This window comes from Eptesicus fuscus, chromosome 4 (genome assembly GCF_027574615.1).
Source record: "Eptesicus fuscus isolate TK198812 chromosome 4, DD_ASM_mEF_20220401, whole genome shotgun sequence".
In the NCBI taxonomy this organism is placed as follows: Eukaryota; Metazoa; Chordata; class Mammalia; order Chiroptera; family Vespertilionidae; genus Eptesicus; species Eptesicus fuscus.
Window position 1 is genome coordinate 7416385 of NC_072476.1, and position 17379 is coordinate 7433763.

The window sequence follows — 17379 nt, forward strand, 5'->3', positions numbered from 1 at the left end:
TTATGTTCCTTGTGGAATTACTGTTTTTTGTTTTTGTTTTTTAAAGATTTGGGGAAGGGTGGAGTTCAGGTGAAATTTTTTTAAAATATATTTTATTGATTTTTTACAGAGAGGAAGGGAGAGGGATAGAGAGTTAGAAACATCGATGAGAGAGAAACATCGATCAGCTGCCTCCTGCACACCCCCCACTGGGGATGTGCCTGCAACCAAGGTACATGCCCTTGACCAGAATCGAACCCGGGACCCTTGAGTCCACAGGCAGATGCTCTATCCACTGAGCCAAACCGGTCTTGGCGGAATTACTGTTTATAAAATATAAGTCTAGTTCCTTAACCAAGTAGAAATTTTTACAGTTCTGATGGAGACCTGCCCTACCCTAGCAAAGACCTATTAGATGACTGCCTAGCCCCCCGTTTTAGAACTGGCTCTTTTCCCTACTTTTATCACTAGGCCGACCCATTTCTTTACCTAGGAATTAATAACTTTCTTTGGACCTGACTGTAACTCATTAACACTTGGGAGCCATTGGTGGCCAAGTTCCAGTATGTGGTCTCAGAGGGCAGAGATGAGAGCCAACTTCCTGGGTTTCCTAAAGCACTTCAGTCCCAGGGTCCATTTGATGACCAGCTGTATCCTTCCAGTAATTTCCCCCTTCTGCTTCAGGTAGTTCAAGTTTCTTTTACTTGCAACCAAAAGAATTAACTAATGCACAGCCCCGATATGGGTTAATATCCCACCTGCCTTTATGCCTATATATGAGCTATGAAGAAAAACTGGTCTCTTCTGATCTCCAGCCTCCACTAAACCTTCAGTATCACTTAAGTCTTCCACCTATCTTGAGCCAGTGAGTACCTTCTTCACTAAGAAAACACAAGGTGTTAAATAGGAACTCCTTCAGCATTCCACTCCCCACCCAGACTCCAAATTTACCAGTGAGACCACGCTTACTCACTGGTAAATTTTCCCTCCCACCTCAAGAAAGCCTCATGCCCTGGCCAGTGTGGCTCAGTTGGTTGAGTGTAGTCCTATGCACCAAGAGGTCACTGGTTTGATTCCCAGTCAGGGCACATGTCAGGGTTGTGGGCTCAATCCCCAGTAGGGGGCATGCAGGAGGCAGTCAATTGATTCTTTCAAATGGATGTTTCTCCCTCTCTAAAATCAATAAAAACATTAAAAAAGAAATCTCTTGCCAAAACCGGTTTGGCTCAGTGGATAGAGTGTTGGTCTGCGGACTGGAAGGTCCCAGGTTCGATTCCGGTCAAGGGCATGTACATTGGTTGCGGGCAGATCCCCCGGTGGGGGGTGTGCAGGAGGCAGCTGGTCGATGTCTCTCTCTCATCGATGTTTCTAGCTCTCTATCCCTCTCCCTTCCTCTCTGTGAAAAATTAATAAAATATATTTAAAAAAAAAAGAAATCTCTCACATGCAATGCTCATCAATATAGCTGTGCCTGGATTTCATCAACTGCCCCCTCAGGGACTTTGCTCCATCTATTAATTCTCTCTCTCCTCTTAGTTTTATTATTTTTGAGTCCCTCTCTTTTCTGGAACACATACACCCAAGTCTACAAACATGCTAAAATCTATCTTTAAAAACAATAAAGAACTTTCCCTCTGGCCTCTGGCCCCATCTATTTTCAGCTACATTTCTTGATGCAGTAGTCTGCATTAACTGGATCCATTTTGTTTATTATTTATTTTTAATTACTTTATTGATTAAGGTATCACATATTTGTCATCAACGCCCCCCATTCCCTTCCCAAAGCCCCCCACATGCATGCCCCCCTCCCCCTGTTGTCCATGATCACTGGCATTTTGTTTATTCTTTAGCCTACTGCAATAGCATTACAGTCACTTCGTTGTACATTTATGATGTCCCATGTACTATGTGAGACACTTGATGTACATTCCCATCTAATTTTTATAAGAACTGCATAAAGTAGGTGTTAGGAGATGCTCCTCCGTGGGTGTCTCCTGTTGCTACATATCTTGCTGAATATGCCCAAAATGCCAGGTCCTGCCCTCAAATTCTCAGGCATTAGCCAACTCCAGCCCTAAAGCCCCACTGAATGAGGGGAGGCTGGGTCCTATTGATGAAGGACCATGTCAACATTGGCAAAAACATGCAGTAGGTCTTCCTAGCCTTTTCCAAATGTACCTGCAATCATTCACCAGGGTGGTTGGGCCCTGGAGAACTGGACATTGGGTCTAAATTGATTCTAATTCTTAGAGATCAGGTGTGTGCAGAAAAGGGCTACTCAGCAGACTGAGGTTGCTTAAACCCTGCACATTAAAAAAAAAAAAGCAGCTCTGGCCAGTTTGGCTCAGTGGATAGAGCATCAGCCTGCAGACTCAAGGGTCCCAGGTTCGATTCTGGTCAAGGGCATGTACCTTGGTTGCCGGCACATCCCCAATAGGGAGTGTGCAGGAGGCAGCTGATCGATGTTTCTCTCTCTTCGATGTTTCTAACTCTCTATCCTTATCCCTTCCTCTCTGTAAAAAATCAATACAATATATTAAAAAAATAAATAAAAAAGCTGCTCATCTTTAGGACTGGCATAAATTCTGAGCCCTCCGAATATTTTGTCTAATTAGTGTTTTTGAATGCTGGAGGCCTTAAGCCATGCTGTACCAGTCTGACCAGACAAGTTTATCCTAACAATGTGATTAATGGGGAATGCCTGTTTTTGCTCTGGGAGACTGGGATGTGAGTAGCTGAGATCAGTGGTGTAGGCACTCCCTGCCTATGTGACTGACTCCCAATAAAAATCCTGGACAGCAAGGCTCAGGTGAGCTTCTCTGGAAGCAAGCAATTTGTATATATGATCACAAATCGTTACTGGGAGAATTAAATGCATTTCTGATCAACGCCACTGGGAGAGAACACCTGGGAGTTTGGGCCTCGTTTCTCTGGACTCGGCCACATGCGCCTTTTCCCTTTGCTGGTTTTAATCTGTATCCTTTTGCTGCGATCAACCAGAACCTTGAGTATAACAAAAACAAAAAGGCAAGGCTGGGGCCACTCTTTACCCAGGCCATTTCTCAGGATTGTGTTCCCGGCAAGCAACCTTGAGGGAGAGGTAATGTGTCTATCTGGTCAAAGGGTAGCTTACTTACCACTTAGAGATTCCCCAAGCTCATTGTTCCTCCCCAATAATGCAACTCACTGTGTACCTGGCATCCATATGGGCCCCTCCATGTTGCCTCTGTGGAACTGAGGAGGCAAAAAGAACTTATGCATACATGATGCGTAGGCTGCTTGTTGAGCCATGAATAAGATCTTTTGTCTCTCACATAGGAGGCTCTTGTCTTCTGCCAGCATCCATGGAATAGTTACAGACTAACTTGCTAACGTCTAAGTAGGGTAACCTCAAACTGCACACCTGCTGGTTGGTATTGTTTCCCTATAGAAGAGGAGGAGACTGGGGCTCAGTGATATAGTAATAAATAATTTGCCCAGGATCACATATCTAGTAAATCTGAGGGCTAGGATTCCAAGCCAGGTCTCACTCCAAAGCCAGCTGCTGTACTACTTACTACTCCCCTAAACTGTCCCTTAAGATGACTGGTAAGTTAGTTAACAAATCAATACTTTAGTTTTTATCTTGATTCCCTCAGTTTTCCTATTTAACCTCTCTTGTAACTTAGCTCTCATGCCCCATAGTCTTCTCATCCTCCTGGTGCCTCTGGGCTTCCTTCTTGGGTGTACATGTGGGAATTTCTTCCCAGCATTTCTTGAGAATGTATGTTTTCCCAAATCCCAAGAAACTGGAAAATAGCACCAAACAATTAATGTGATACACCACATAAGCAAAATGAAGGATAAAAATCACATGACCATATAAATAGATGCAGAAAAACCTTTTTACAAAATCCAGCACTCCTTTAGGATAACTCTCAGCAAAGTGGGAATAGAGGGAACAGACCTCAATATAATAAAGGCTATAGATGACAAACCCACAGCTAACATCATACTCAATGTAAAAAAAACTAAAATCATTTCCCCTAAGATCAGGAACAAGACAGGGATGTCCACTTTCACCACTCTGATTCAACATAGTACTGGAAGTCCTAGCCACAGCAATCAGACAAGAAGAAGGAATAAAAGGTAATCAAATTGGAAAGGAAGAAGTAAAACTCATTATTTTCAGATGACATGATTTCACCCAAAAAAAAACTAGATCTGATAAATAAATTCAGTAAAGTATAGAATACAAAATAAATACCAGAAATTGGTTGCATTTTTAAAATGTTTTTTATTTATTTTTAGAGAGAGAGGAAGTAAGAGGGATAGAGAGATAGAAGAAACATCCATGTGGGGTTGAGGGGACAAGAAGAGATAAGCCAAAGAGCTTATATACTTATAGGATAATGAAGGGTTTTTTTTTGTTTTGTTTTTTTTGTGTGTGTGTGTGTGGCAGATTCTCATTGGCTGGGTTGCTGCTGGGTAAGGAGAAAATCTTTCTTCCTGCTGGTATATGTAAAGCAAGTGTGTCAAACTCAAAGGCTAACACGGGCCAAATAAATAAGGTTTAAGTTTATGTGGGTCGCAAAAAAACAAAAGCTTCAATTTTCATAGAAACATACGTTTATTTCAATAGAGACATGCTGAATACAAAGGGCTGAAATAAATGAGTAATTGTTAACATAAAATACTGTAATAGAACATTTTAATAAAAATTAATATTTTTTCTTGAACATTAACTTGCCAGACACTTATTACCTGCAGAAATTAATAAGCATAATACAAATAAACCTATTTTTCTTGTTCTCTGAAAGCGAAATATTTCCTGTTGCACACACCAAACAAGTCAGTCCAAGACTAATGTGGCAATCGGCTGCTAAAATATTCACTGCTAGTATTAGTGGAGAGAAATGGTGCGCCTGCGTGTAAGGCATGTAAGGGAAATGAATGCAACACGATTATAGTCATCAGTCATTAGCAAACATTGTGGTTCATCTACCTAATGAAAGAGTAACATGCTAATTGACCGTACCTTTGCTACGCCCACCAGTCAATCAGGAATGAGTATGCAAATTAACCCACCAAAGATGGTGGGTTAATTTGCATACGCAGGCGCCGAGCAGCTGGGGGTGGGGCGGGACGCTTGCGTTGACGCAGGCGTTTTGTCACCACCATGGCGACGACGCAGGCATTCCGCACCACCCCGCTGCTCCAGGCCTCTGGGCAGTGTGGGAAGGTAGAAAGGCGGCTCTGGCCAGAGCGAAGGTGATGACGGCAGCCAGGGAAAGGAAGGCCCATTCTTGCACGAATCTTCGTGCATCGGGCCTCTAGTTATTAATAATTATGTATAACAGGATATTGTGAAAATTAAGTTACGAAATTTTTATCAAAACGTTTCTGACATACTGTTATATTGATTGGGCAGCAAAAATATTTGTTGTGGGCTGCATGTGGCCCGCAGGCCGCGAGTTTGACATGCTTGATGTAAAGTTAGTTGTGAAGTGATGCGATCCCTATCTTCACTGCTTCCCGGCTCCATTTTGAATCAGGTTTTCTTTATTATTTTCACCCACACAATGAAACACTGCAGCCATTCAAAAAAGAAGCAGTCTAGCCGAAACCGGTTTGGCTCAGTGGATAGAGCGTCGGTCTGCGGACTGGAAGGTCCCAGGTTCGATTCCCGTCAAGGGCATGTACCTTGGTTGCGGGCACATCCCCAGTAGGGGACGTGCAGGAGGCAGCTGATCGATGTTTCTCTCTCATCGATGTTTCTGGCTCTCTATCCCTCTCTCTTCCTCTCTGTGAAAAATCAATAAAATATAAAAAAAAAAAAAAAGAAGCAGTCTATATGTGCTGAATTTGCAAGATTTAAGTGAGAGAAAAAATGCAAAGTGAGCAGTATTTTTTTTTTCTGGCTGCTTGTCATTTATTTTCCATTTGGTATAAGGCACACGGTTATGGGGTGTCAGGAAGGCTTGACTGTGGCTTGGGTAGTAAAGAGTGGGGCTCTCTCAACTTGGTTTTTGGTGTTTTGCTATTTTGACATAAAGAGCCCAGCTGGTTCTGCGTGCTGCAGACTGCCAGTCTATGCGGGGGTGTGAGGAGGGGGAAGGGGATAGAGGAGGAGGGAGAGGGGCTCAAAAGAGTCTAGCGCCTCTGGAAGTCTGGTGGCTGGTGGTGGCCACTCAGGATGGGGCCCACTTTGGCTGCCAGGCTGCTTCCTTGTGGCTTTCTGGGCCAGGTCACAGGTGATCATGCTGCTGGAGGCCTGGGGAGATTCCAAGTGCTCTGGGGACCCCAGCACTGTGGCCATGAACACAAGAGTGAACTCCCCGAAAAAGCAGCTCACCCACCAGTGACCTGGGCTGGGCTTGGGAGGACCAGGGTAGTGGGGGATGGTTTCCCAGGGTACTTGGCACTTCCACAGGGGCTGTTACTGGAAGTGGAACCCAAGCAGTTGTGGTGGCCCGAGCTAGCCGCTGGAGGGGAGGGCTGCCATGCTCTTGCTTGTGGACTGGTGGAAACCTCGGTGGTGACCCCTCTAAGGCGATCACGGGGGGCGGGGGGTGGGAATGGGGGTGCTAGGCCATGGAGCCCATTTGCAGAGGAGACCACGGGAGGCCGCTGCATGACTGGGGGGTGGCGGGGGGTGGAGCGGAGGTGAACAGTGTGTTTACTATATTACTTGTGAAAAGAAAAAACATAAGATATGCTTTTCTACACCTAAACTATCTCAGGAAGGACATAAGGTAACAAAGTTGCATCTAGGGAGGGGATGGGGACTAGAAGAAGGAGCCATTTTTATTAATTGAAGAATATACATAAGGATATGTTCACATATCATAAGAGTAAAGCTAAATTTTCACAAAACTCAACACATCTGAGCAACCAGCACCTAAATCAAGAAACAGAATGTTATTAGCAAGCACCCTAGAAGCACCCCAGGGTAATGAACTATCCTGATTCTTTGTTGTGTTGTTGTTGTCAGTCCTCACCTGAGGATTTTTTCCCATTGATTTTTTTTTAGAGACAGTGGGGGGCGGGGGAGAGACATCTCACATTGATTGGTTGCCTCCCACACTCGCCCCACCAAACCTGCAACCCAGGTACAGTGCCCTTGACCAGGAATCCAACCCGAGACCCTTTGGTGAGCTGGCCGGCGCTCTAACCATTGGGACAAACCGGCCAGGGCTATCCTGATTTTTAATAGCTTGAATTAGTTTTCCGTTTTTATACTTTTAAAAAATATATATATTTTATTGATTTTTTACAGAGAGGAAGGGAGAGGGATAGCCAGAAACATCCATGAGAGAGAAACATTGATCAGCTGCCTCCTGCACACTCCCCACTGGGGATGTGCCCACAACCAAGGTACATGCCCTTGACCGGAATCTAACCTGGGACCCTTGAGTCCGCAGGCCGACGCTCTATCCACTGAGCCAAACCCATCAGGGCCCGTTTTTATACTTTATGTGAATAGAATCATATGTAATACTAGAGGCCCGGTGCACAATATTCATGCATGGGGGGGTGTCCCTCAGCCCAGCCTGCATCCTCTCCAATTTGGGACCCCTCGGGGGATGTCTGACTGCCGGCAGTCAGACATTCCTCTCACAATCCAGGACCACTGGCTCCTAACCACTCGCCTGCCTGCCAGCCTGATCGCCACCTAACTGCTCCCCTGCCAGCCTGATCGCCCACAACTGTCCTCCCCTGCCACGACCCGCCTCCTCCACACGAGGCGGTGGAGACCCTGGGACCAGCCTCCTCTGCACCGCGTAGAGCCACGGGACCCCCAGGCCTCACCGTGTTGAGTGGCTGCAGGGCCCCACCTCCGCTGTGCGCAGCCATCTTATGACGGCCATTTTGTGGTGGCCATCTTGTGACAACATGAGGATGTGAAGACCACCTAGGCTATTATTAGTATAGATACTACTTTGTGTTGGCTTCTTTTGCCAACTCATTTGTCTACAAGATTCATCCATATTATGCATGTGGTTGTAGACGATTCTCATTTCTGAATAGTATTCTATTTAATGAATATCCTATAATTTATTCATTCTACTGTTGTGCAAAGTTTCCAGTGTTTAGCCCTTGCAACTGGTGTTACTGTGAACATTTGAGCACATGTCTTACAATAAACATATGTATGTATTTCTGTCAGGTATACAACTAGAAGTAGAATTGTGTGTTGCAATTAGTAGAAACTGCCAGTTTTCCAAAGTGGTTATACTAACTTACACTCTACCAGCAGTGTAAGTGTTCAGCACTTGAAAGACTTACTTTTGATTGTATATTCTTTGTAATTTGGGTGTATTATGAAATAGAATGCAAACTTACATGAATTTTAAAGCCATTCCATGTCTTCAAAGTGATTTCACTGCTGGGGTAGGCAGCTTTTTGTTATACCTCTAGAACTTTCCTTGTCTGCTCTTATGAATACTTGTTTGGAAATGTTTGAAAAACAGTCTTAAGAGATGATCGGTTCATTTCCCAGTTTTATTACTCATTTATGAGCCATAATTTGAAGCCAAGTTTTCTTATCAAGACAGGGTACAGATGGAAATATAATTACAATTACAACTATAAGCTCATATTTATTAAGTACTTATTTTGTGCAGGGTTCTACACGAAGCGATTAGCTAAACCTGGGAGCCAGAAGATGACTTTTGTTAAAGAAAAAACCCACAGGCCCCAAATGGGGCCTCGTGCTAAAAATCCATGATACCAGCCGAAACCGGTTTGGCTCGGTGGATAGAGCGTCGGCCTGCGGACTGAAAGGTCCCAGGTTCGATTCCGGTCAAGGGCATGTACATTGGTTGCAGGCACATCCCCGGTAGGGGGTGTGCAGGAGGCAGCTGGTCGATGTTTCTCTCTCACCGATGTTTCTAACTCTCTATCCCTCTCCCTTCCTCTCTGTAAAAAATCAATAAAATATTTGGGAAAAAAAATCCATGATACCAAACCTAGATTTAATACCTGTTCTAATTGCAGTTTCAACCTCTCCCAGAGACAATCTTGATCAACCAACATGGTATTTTCTGGTCAATCACCAGTGAGGTAATCTGCCAAGTGGGCCCTTCTTCTTCCCTCCGACCGTGCCTCACCCTCAGCCCACCCCTCCACCAAAAGAAGCAACCTAAGAAACAAAGACCTTCCCCTCTCTTCCCACAAGATGTCCTGGCCCCAAAATAATCATTTCTTTTCTTGCTAATAGCATCCCTGCCCCAATCTTCTTCCTATAAAATCTACGTTTGGCCTGGCCAGTGTGACTCAGAGGTTGAGCATCAACCTATGAATCAGGTCACAGTTCGATTTCCGGTCAGAGCATATGCCTGAGTTTTGAGCTCCATCCCCAGTGGAGAGTGTGCAGGAGGCAGCCAACCAATGATTCACTCTCATCAAAGTTTCTATCGCTCGCTCTCTCCCTCCCCCTTCCTCTCTGAAATCAATATATCTATATCTATATCTATATCTATATCTATATCTATATCTATATCTATATCTATATCTATATCTATATCTATATCTATCTATCTATATATAAAATCTACATTTGTACAACCCTTGGAGTGTCCTTCTAGTTACCAGATGGGCTGATGCCCCATATATGAATCGCCTAATAAAGCCAATTAGATCTTCAAATTTACTGGGCTCAGTTTTGAATCCGACTCTGCCCTGGTGATCAGTCACCTGGCCTTTCTGTCGCTCGGGTTCTGCGTCTGAAAAAGGGAAGACTTCTGTGACCTCTGGGCATGGGCCCAATCAAATACCCAAAGGGCACCTGCCTCTGCAGCGCAGCTGGCTAGGGCGAGGCCTGCAGGAGCACTCCGAGCTGTGCTGGGCCCGGACCCCCAACCGCCACCCCCCCCCCCCCCCCGCCCTCTATTCGCCTCAGTTTTCTTTCGTCCTTCGTGTTTGGTTTTTTTTTTTTTTTTAATAAGTAAATACCATCTTTATATATTTTTTATTGATTTCAGAGAAATTATTGATTTCAGGGAGAGAGAAACATCAATGATGAGAATCATGGATTGGCTGCCTCCAGCACGCCCCCTACTGAGGACCGAACCCGCAACCCCAACACGTGCCCTTGCCCGGGAACTGAACCGAGACCTCCTGGTTCGCAGGGAGACGCTCACCCCGAGCCATGCGGTTGGGCTCGACCTTCGGCTTCCATTCACCTCCTGGTCCCGGACTTCCGGACCTGCGGTCAGAGGCTTCAGTAACAAGCAGAGGGGGTAGCTTCTCCGGTCAAACCCTCTTACCTCCGGGCTGAAAGCCTAACCTAGAGAGCCTGCCGCGGTTGGCGCCGCCTCCCGGCTTCTGCGGCCCCCGGGGCGGCCGGGCGGGCGGGGAGGGAGGGGTGCTGAGGCCGGAGCGGCGCCACTCGGTGGGGCAGGACTGGGCGCGCTCCAGCACCTTCTCGGAGGAAGCCGGGAAGCTCTAGGTTTCCGCATCCTGCAGCCTCTCTGCGGAGAATGAGGGCCTTTCCGTGGCGCCGCCGGAGGACGGAGGGCAGCCCAGGGGCCGTGAGCTCGGGGACGTGGCCGGGGACTTCTCCCCGAGGAGTGGGGTGTCTGCGGCCCGCGCACTGGGAAGGGGGATGGATGGCCTGCAAGTGTGGGGCGCTGAGGAAGCAGCCTCTCCCTTCTCCTCCGGGTCTCAGCAGAGCCCAGTGCTTCCTCTCGCAGGATTTTCAGGCCCCAAACCCGCTTTTCTCTCTTGGGTGGAAGGAGGGAGAGGTGGGGGCGTGGAGGTCCAGGATCCAGAGGGTGAGAGTTTAGCATCTGTCCGCGGAGGCGAGGGAAAGGGAAAGCCACACAGGTGCTTCACTTCAGACCCCATATGTGACCTTTGAGCACCCTCCTCCCCCTGGAGCCTCAGCACACGCTGCTCCCTCTAAAGCCCAGGTGCCTCCCCGCACCTCATCGCCAGAAAGGGTCTCCTCTCACTGCCAAGTGGCTCAACAGAACAGCTACACTGGGACTTCCGGTGCCACTTAGTCATCCTGGACAACCCCAGTTTAATGCCAAATAGAGTTTGAGCTTCCAAGGAAGATAAGGGGGAGCACATGTAATCTGATTTTTTGTTGTGTGATATAATGAAGACAAATGTTCCTTTGGATATTAATTATGTGGATCACAGTGTAATGGATAATGCCATTCATCAGAGACTTAAAAAAGGAAAGTTGTTTTGCCTGCAGGCATAATCCTATATGATAATCCTATATAATAAAAGGCTAACACAAATTGATGGAACTGCAGAATGACCAATCGCTATGATGCACACTGACCACCAGGGGGCAGACACTCAACGCAGAAGCCAGGCTCACTGCTGGCGAGTGCAGCAGTGGCAGTGCTAAGGACCCCTGGGGGAGCAGGCTTAAGCTGGCAGGTGGACAGCCCCTGAGGAGTCCCAGACTGTGAGAGGGTGCAGGCCGGGCTGAGGGACCCCCCCCTCCAGTGCACGAATGTTGTGCACCAGGCCTCTAGTGTCATAATAAATGTCTGTTCCCAGAAGGTGTTTCTGTGGAAGCTAGACAGCAAGCAGTCCACATGTAGACTTTATAATGATGGCCTTCAGTGGCACCTGGGGAGGTCACTTAATGTCCTTGTTGCAAGAGGATTATAAACAGGTTCTGGATTGTAAGCTGTATGAAGGCTGGGACCATCACCACCCTCAACGCCTGAGACAGAGTAGGGGCTTACTGTTTTGTCTCCTCCATTTATCTCCAGTTTTCAGGGCTTTCCTGTGTTAACCTCCAGACAACGGAATTTGCTTTTACTCCGGGCTAGCTTTCAGGGCCTGCTGAGGCCCCTATCTTTGAGCCTTACTCCCACGGGGTCATATACTCAGCTATTCATGCTGCCTCCCAGGGCAGGTCATGTTCTGGAACATGCTGCTAAGTTTCAAGTTTTATCCTTTTCCCCGTCTTGGGGTCTGGGATGGGACTGAGGAAAGAAGGGCTGAAGAGTCCAAAAAGAGATGGAGCACGGGAGTGCCCCTCAAGGAGCGGCTGCCATCCAGCACACCCCCTGGCCTCAGTCACAGAGCTGCCTGCCCGCAGCTCTGCTGGAACTCAGGTGGAGCTCCATTGAGCCGTGGCTCAAGGACACGCCAACCCACAGACCACCCTACTCTTGCCTAGACTCTGGCTACAACTTCAGCCATCCCTCCCTCCACAAGTGGGTCTAGTTTGGGGAGCAGTCCTTCCTCTGTGACCAGTGTCAAACCTGTTTCTCCCAGTGCAAGTACCTGCTCCAGCCTAATTCATCCACACAGGTGAAAAGCCTATCTCCTGCCCATCGCGGCCATGCTGCGGCCAGAGGGCTTCCCTGGCCATCCGCAGGCGGGCTCACACCGGGAGAAGCCCTCCCAATGCCCAGACTGCAAGGGTCACTTCGCTGACCCCTAGCGGCTGGCCATCCACCAGCACAAGCACACGGGCGAGAAGCCCTACAGCCGTCCTAAATGCAGCCTCCGTTTTGCCTACAGGCACCTCTGCCGGCTCCACACAGGTGCACACACAGGCGAGAAGCCCTACCCCCGCCCCGACTGTGGCCTCTGCTTTACCTACTCTCCTCCGTCATCAGCACGTCCACTCTGGCCGAGTGTGGGGAAGGCTTCAGGCCAAGTACGGCCTGGAGGACCATCAGTGGGTCAATCCCTCCGACAAGAGCCCCAGTGGCAGCAGCCTGTGGTGGGGCTTTCAGAGCCAGTCCTGTTTGGGGAGGCCAGGATCCCCCAGGTAATTTCTGGTACTTTCCAGATCTACTTCAAGAGTGTTAGGTGATAGAGCTCACATGAGATGATTAGGGTTTTCTCTGGAAAGGAAGAGGCAAGGCTTATGTGTTTGCGGGGTAAGGAAAGGAAGTGGGCATTTAGGGAAACAGAGCTCTGTGTGAGGAAATGAGCAGAGGTGAGGGGCACAGGGAAGGCCCTTTGGAAGAGGAGGCTGCAATGTGAATGACCGCCTAGGACTGAACCCATGTTCTGAGGTTCCTGCTCCCACTTCCAAGTCCCAGTTGGGGTTACTTCACTGCAAACCATTCACCTGGCTTTTCTTTCTGGATTGTTCTCTCCCTCAGAGCATTCTGGTCTATATCTCCCCTGTTCCCCAGAGATGGGGTCCTTTAGATGTGAAAACCTATTAAAGGAGCTGGCACCCACTCTAGAGAAGCCCTGGAACAGAGGGCACACTTTGGGCCTGTCCCCACCAGGAAGCTCATGCAGGGATTCTGCCTTTCAGTCAGGGCAAGTGAAGTGTCTGGCAGGCAGACCCATGCAGTACAAGCCGTTGTGGCGCTCTGGTCTTACAGATGTAGAGGTGGCCACAGAGGAGAAAAGGCTTCAGGTGGGGAACTCTCCTGCCCAAGCTCACTCTGCACACAGTGTGCAAAAGTATTAAGCCTAATGAATATAAAGTTTCCCCAAAATATTTATGAATTAGTGATTGCAGTGTTTTTTCTTCTTCATATATCTGCATGTTTCCTGGATTTTACATCTTCTCAATGTATTCTTGGGCCACAGCATCTGGAAATATATAATGTTAGGGACTTTAAAAAAATAATTACTTGAGCCCTAGCTGGTTTGGCTCATCCTGTGGACTGAAGGGTCCCAGGTTTGATTCTGGTCAAGGGCGCATGTCTGGGTTGCAGGCTTGATCCCCAGTAGGGGGCGTGCAAGAGGCAGCCAATCAATGGTTCTCTCTCATCATGGATGTTTCTATCTCCCTCTCTCTGAAATCAATAAAATATATTTAAAATAATAATTACTTGTAATTAAGAGTTGAAATCAAGCACAGTATCTTCAGTCTAATTTTTTTCTGTAACGTGTCAACAATTCAGATGTCTTTCTGACCCATTTCGATATGCTCGCCCTACTTCAGAACAAGACTCTGCTGAAGGAATAAGCAAGGAGGTGGGTGAGAGTAAGCATGTCTGCGCGCCAGGAGTGGCCCTGGGTGACTCAAATACCTTTGAGCAAAAGACTGCTTCTCTGAACCCTTGGTTTCCAAAGATGATTCTTAATGGGAACCGGGTGTTATTTTTACTTCCCCACATAACCTCTCCTTAGTTAGTAGACCCAGACTCCAGGTTCGGCTCAGTCCCCACCAGCTGGGTGGCTTTAAGCATATTATTCAACATTTCTGCACCTTAGTTGTCTTGCTTAGAAAACGGGGCTAATGTCACCTTCACAGGATCATCAGAGATAAAATATGTGAAGGCACCTTATATGTCTTTATAGTTTGAAGAACCAATAGCAGCTGTTCCCCAACACTTTATTATAACATTTGTCAAAGGTTCAAAAGAGTTGAAAGAATTTTATGGTAAATACTCATGTCACTTAGATTCTGCAGTTAACCTAGATTCTTTAATGTTGCTGTATTTATTTTATCACGTGTCAGTCCATTTATCCCTGCAATCTGAATTTATATCCCTCTATCCATTCATTTATCCATCTTAATGTATTTCACAGTAAGTTGCAGAAATTATACTTCACCCCTAAATACTTCAAAGTAAGACTGAACTTTATATGCAAGAAACTTTAGCTCTCCCTTAAAGTTCAGATGTACACCGTTATTGACAAGTAAAATTTATGAACCATAATTATCTCCTGAATATTTTATAACTTCTCATAATTTGATCAAGATTCTTGAACAAATATTTACAATTTGGTAGACAATAAAGCAATTTGAAAGCAAGAGCATCTTTGTATTTTTATGATTGGCAGGATAAAAAACAACCACATGACTTCAGCCACTTACAATGGAACAGTTTTAGTCTTGAAAGCTTGTGTCAATCTGACTAGTTAACAGTTTGTTGTTAAGCTCCATCTTCATAAGTCTTTTCTGTTCCTAGAGCAGAGAGAATCAATTTACAACATAGTACCCGAGTAAACAAAAGTATTTTTTGGTCCAGGTGAAATGCTTTATACTATCTCTGTAGGTAAAGTTGATCCTCCTGTTTAAAAGTAGACTCTTTCCTGAGGACATATTTTTCCTTACTCCATTTCCACACTATTCACCATAATGAGTGCAATGAGGCACCTCCAGAACTCAAAGTTAAAGTTACAAAATAAGCAGATGATTGTAGAAGCTAAATCAGCAGAAGTCACACTTTAGCCAGAACGTATTCCTGGTTAAAAACAAACAGCAAGGGTATGACCAGAAAATAAAAGACCGAAAGGCACTAGCTTGATCAGCAAAGGACATTCCTGAACACAAAGGGGAGACTGAGCATGTGTTAGAGAGCCAAGCAAGAACTGGTCCCGAGACCAGACTGTGGGCTGCCGCCAATGGAGACCTCGTAGGTCTTGTTTGTTATCTCCAGTGACCGACCCCAGGCTGAACTAATGCTGCCTGGCATCCTGCCTCATTACAGGAATATCCCACACCTGGGGACGAAGACATCTGGTACTTACGGCCCAATGCCACAATCCATTAAGATGAACCATCTTAGCTGAAACCGGTTTGGCTCAGTGGATAGAGCGTCGGCCTGCGGACTCAAGGGTCCCAGGTTCAATTCCGGTCAAGGGCATGTACCTTGGTTGCGGGCACATCCCCAGTAGAAAGTGTGCAAGAGGCAGCTGATCGATGTGTCTCTCTCATCGATGTTTCTAACTCTCTATCCCTCTCTCATCCTCTCTGTAAAAAATCAATAAAATATATTTTTAAAAAAATGAGCCATCTTAACTAAAATACAGGAAGATGTTGAGTGTAGGAAACAGAGGCCACACCCAGGAGAGCAGGACGGGAAGACCCTGCATGGCAGCTGAGGCTGACCCCGCTTTGGAAAGAAAGGACTGAGGGCTCTAAGGAGAAAGGTTCCCCAGGAGGAAAATGGGGATTTGAGATTTGATGCTCTCCTGGGTAATTTGCAACAAGTTCAAGAAGCAGTGGATAGAACTGCGGACTCACGGGTCCCAGGTTCGATTCCGATCAAGGGCATGTACCTTGGTTGCGGGCACATACCCAGTGGGGAGTGTGCAGGAGGCAGCTGGTCAATGTTTCTGACTCTCTATCCCTCTCCCTTCCTCTCTGTAAAAAATCAATAAAATATAATTTTTTAAAAGAAGCAGAAAGGGCAGATATTATAAGGAGAAAAAAAATTAGAAAATTCAAGGAAAGCAAAGTGATCATGGCAATTATAATACAATATATACATGTATCAAATCAACATGTACACTTTAAATTTACACAATATTATATGCCAAATATATTTCAATTTTTAAAAACCACAACAGTTGACAAGAAAGGAAATATGTTGATTATTGATTCAGTTTGTGAAGATGAAAAGTTCTGGCGATGGGTAGTGGTGATGGTTGCACAACAATATGAACGTATTAATACCACTGAACTGTACACTTAAAAATTGTTAAAATTGTAACTTTTATGTTATGCATTACCACAATTTTTTAAAAAAGGAATGAAGCCCTAGCCAGTTTGGCTCAGTGGATGAAGTGTCAGCCTGCGGACTGAAGGGTCCCAGGTTCGATTCCGGTCAAGGGCACATACATGCCCAGGTTGCAGGCTCTATCCCAGTAGGGGGCGTGCAGGAGGCAGCCTATCAATGATTCTCTCTCATCATTGATGTTTCTCTCTCTCTCCCTCTACCTTCCTTTCTCTCTGAAATCAATAAAAATATATTAAAAAAATAAAAAAGGAATGAAGTGTCGATTCATGCCACAACATGGCTGAACCTTGAAAACACTATGTTAAGTGAAAGAAGCCAGACACAAAAGGACAAATATTGTATGAGGTACCAGAACAGGCAAATTCATAGTCAGAAAAATGAGAAATTACCAGGGGCTTGGCGAGAGGGGAATGGAAAGTGACTGCTTAATGGGTTCTGGGTTTCCTTTTTTGGTGAAGAAACATTTTGAAAATCAATAGTAGTGACAGTTGCACAACATTGTGAATGCAATTAATGCCACTGAATTGTGAATATAGAAATGGTTAAAATGGGCCCTGGCCAGGTGACTCAGTTGGTTGGAGTGCCCTCCCGTACACCAAAAAGTTTGCAGGGGCCCTAGCTGGTTTGGCTTAGTGCAGTGATGGGCAACCTTTTGAGGTTGGTGTGTCAAACTTCGCCAAAAAACTGAGCATAACTCGGGTAGTGTGTCACTTTGAGGAAAAAAACATTATTTCGCAAATGTTTCATCCTCAGGAGCAGCAAATGTTTCATCCTTGGCATGCAGCCGCCTCAGCGGTCGCGTGTCATCAGAAATAGCTACACGTGTCAGTGCTGACACGCATGTCATAGGTTCGCCATCACTGGCTTAGTGGATAGAGCCATGGCCTGCGGACTAAAGGGTCCCAGATTCATTCCAGTCAGGGGCACATGCCTGGGTTACGGGCTCCAGCCCCAGTGGGGGTGCGTGCAGGAGGCAGCCAATCAATGATTCTCTCTCATC